At 36.6% G+C, this 3,668-nt stretch overlaps 1 pseudogene; it reads left to right on the top strand.

Moving 5' to 3' along the window:
- The first annotated feature begins 1,416 nt into the window (after positions 1-1,416).
- Positions 1,417-3,668, top strand: LOC106912581 (uncharacterized; annotated as a pseudogene).

The raw sequence follows: 3,668 nt of genomic DNA, 5'->3' as shown, positions 1-3,668 counted from the left end.
GAGGTTTTATTTTGGCTCTGCATTACTTAGTCTCTTCAGAGCCTTCATATGTTATCAGTCTTTTAAAGATAGTATTATCAATAGCAGTACAATTTGCACAATGCCTGTTTTGTTTCTTTTTCTTCTTGGAAAATGTTATTAAAAACAAGTTTTTGTCTAAATTAAGGTGAATTCATGGTTCCTTTTTCCACATAATGTAATCGGTAGTGTTTCTGATAAAAATAAATAAATAAATAATTATGTGATCCGTATCGGTGATCGGCTCTCATGGGTGATCGGTATCAGTATCAGCAGGAAAAAAAATTATCGGCACATCTCTACTTTAATCAGCTGCTCTTTAAAAAAGAAGCAATCAAAAATTTGCTTAATACATAAATAATCTGTTCCCCCTCTAAGTCATAGGAATAAATTAACTTAACAGCAAATCTTTAAATTTCTTTAATCCTATTATCATCAACAATAAGTCCTGAGGACTTTGTAACATTTGCTCTGTATTTACCAGAGATATCAGGACGGAACCATATATTTTAGTTGCCTGAAAAATAACTGAGGCCTTAATGAGCTACCTCAAGTAATAATTTATGTCGGAGATTAATAAAATGGTTTTGAATTTGAAGAGAATTTGAAACAGAAAAAACTGCATGGAACCACAAGCATGAATGGTAATATGAAGTTTATGGAATTTTTACAAATCAAGTAAGGGTTTCACCAATCCTAAACATGCATTCAATATTCTACTGTTAGAGGAGAATAATGTAGTCCTGGTTGTAAGAGTGTAAGTTATGTGGTTTTGTAAGTAAAGCAGTTCTAATATGAGCTAGAGGCCAAAAAAGTATAAAAATGGGATTTTATTGAAGTTTCACAAATCATATAAAGGTTTCACAAACCCTAAACACATTTTTAAATATTGTATTATTTGAGAATAATCCAATCCAGGTTTAAGAGGCTATGAGTTGTACGTTTGGACTTTGAGCAATTCTAGTTTAACTGGGATAGAAAAAATTCCAAAATAGTCCTTTATTTAAGTTTCACTAATCAGAAAAAACTTTCACAGATCCTAAAGATGGTTTTAAATATTCAGCTCCAAGTTGATAAAAGTCCAGTTCAAGTTTGAAGTGTTTTAGTATTGTAGTTTTTTAACTAGAGTAGATTAATGTCGCGGAAGGTATTGAAAAATTCTTTGGAATTGCCCTTTAGCCATTTCCTGAATTGGAAGCTGGAATTGGAAACCGATTTAAGCTCCGGTGATCTTTTTTTTGTGTGTTTTTGTATATAGCTGCACATAGACTAATTTTAATTGTGTCAAAGTGTCATTTTGTCAGTGTTTTCCCATGAAAAGGTGTACTTAAATATCTGCATAAATGTCAAGAGTGTATTTATTTTTGTTATACACTAATATTTATATTCCTGTAATTATCAATAAATATTCATGTCACTTAATTCTTTCATCTTTAAATGTAGATGCCTCGAGGAAAGTCCCACCGCCGATCCGAAGCTGCAAAGAGAAGGGTAGAAGCAGTTCGAATTGGGCGTGTAGGGATACCCAATGCCTCCAGTGATTTTGTTTCACGTCAGTGTTTAATTTATTATATTATTTTAAATTGAATGTACTATTTTTATGTCAGATGAAGTATCCAGAGTACATATTTTATATATTTTTAAAATAATTTTTATATCTTCTTTCATTTTTGTTTATAGGGCGTGGCACCGGCTGGCGCCATTCTGTGAGACCATGGCCAGCTAGTGAAGTGACCAATCACTGTCACAAGCTGGTCATTACTGAGGGGCGCCCTGATAAGAAAGTAAGTAAAATCAGCAAAAATTTCAAATAGAATATGTCGGCATGGTTCTTATTTTGTTGTGTTTGTACTATTTTAGTTCGTCCTTCTCGTTGGAGCGTCCCATTTGCGGTCCTTTGCGGATGGAATTGTTGAAATGCCGAGTGGCTGCTTACAGTTTGGCTTTATGTCTACTCCTGGGGCCTGTGCAGCTCACTTGCGTCTCGAGGTGATGAAAGCTAATGTACCTCTGGAGCCTGACGCTGTGTGATTCATGGCTCCGTCAAACAGCCTTACGGCCAGTCGCCATCCAGAAGAAGCCGGAGAGGAATTTGAGCGGTACCTCTTTGCCGTCTGTAGTCGTTGGCCGAAAGTGGGCACTGTTGTTGATTAAAAACCAGTATTTCTCAATCCCGGTTCACAGATACCAGTGCTTTTCTTGTTTTAGAAATTTCTCATCTCCTGCACATATAAAGCATTCTGAGCAATAGTGTTTCAGCCTGGAATCTAGAAACAGTGATATAAACATCAACTTCTTAATGGGTTATTATTTTCCTAGGTCTTTTCAATATAAATTTCTAAATTGATTATTTATTCTAGGTGTTTTGTACCGGCTTCGTCCCCTGCTTGACTGAGTCCAGAGAGAAGCAGAATTTGTTCCAGCAAGAATTCCACCGCAGATCAGCAAAGCTAGGTAGGTAGTAAAATATTGATAATTATGTCTTTGTTTGGTAAATGTATTGCAGCTCTTTTCATGTTATCTTTGGTGATTTGGTGTCTGCAAAATTAATTTTTATTCTGTGATCATCTTTTCAGGGATTTCCTTTTTTTCCACCGCTGACCACTTTCCTCTGGACCGTCTCGCTCTGTGGTGCCGTGACGGCGTGAGTATATCTTCATTTTAAATACAGAAGGAACAAATTTGCATTCATATGAAATGTTAATTTTATCTCTGATTACTCTTTATATGTGCAGATCCACCTTAGCGATGACCACGGGATGCACATCCTCAGGAATTTGATTTGGAATGCTGGCTATCAGTTCCTGGAGTTGTCAGCACCAAAGCCACTGGTGCAGAGTCTGGCAACTCCTCCGTATCAACCGAGGTTTGTGCCGCGTGTCGTTGTTAAAAGAGTGGAGAGTCTTCGTCGTTCTCCTCCTTCTCCACACCCTTCTGAATGGACACTTGTGAGATCCGGCAGGAAGGTAACAATCTTTTGTTGGATTGCAATAAAAGAAAGGTTTTTCTTTAACTACGGCTAGTCATCGTTAAAATTTTGTATGTGCTCTACTTTTACAGAGGAACCACTCGGGGGAATGGGACTCTTTGTCTGATTCACCCAAGAAAAGAGTGGTTCATTACCTGCAGCTATTCGTGAAATATAATTGTCAATGTCACTGGTATCTTAATTCAAATTTTGCTTTTATAGAGCGATGGGACTCCTGTGGCTTTAAGGAGTGTTTCATCCCATTAAATCCTGTCCGTTTCTCACCCGCTATCTTGGTTGCCATGGAAACAGTCTCTCCATCGGCCCTTCCGCATGTTCACACAGGCACCGAGGTAATTTGCAGAATACTGCATCAGCTAATTAATAATTTCTAGTACAGATTTTTTTTATTTTATTTAACTATTGTTTTCTTGATTTGTCCTTTAGGTTTCAGTTGCATCACGTATAACTCCTGCCAGAGGTGTTGAATGTGCGCCGCCTGAAAACACTAAGTTTTATTGACATTAATGTTAAATGTGTAATTTATAATGAATTACTAAGTATTTTATTGAAAACATTTGACATTGCATCTTTGTTTATTTTGTGCAAAATCAGCTTGATATGTTTTTTGTGTCATTTATTTGTAGGTCAAGCTTATGCTGCAATCTGCTCGTACTCGGGA

This window comes from Poecilia mexicana, unplaced genomic scaffold, assembly GCF_051168715.1.
Source record: "Poecilia mexicana isolate PSO_F unplaced genomic scaffold, ASM5116871v1 scaffold_16, whole genome shotgun sequence".
Classification (NCBI taxonomy): domain Eukaryota; kingdom Metazoa; phylum Chordata; class Actinopteri; order Cyprinodontiformes; family Poeciliidae; genus Poecilia; species Poecilia mexicana.
This window is presented reverse-complemented; position numbering and strand designations above follow the sequence as displayed.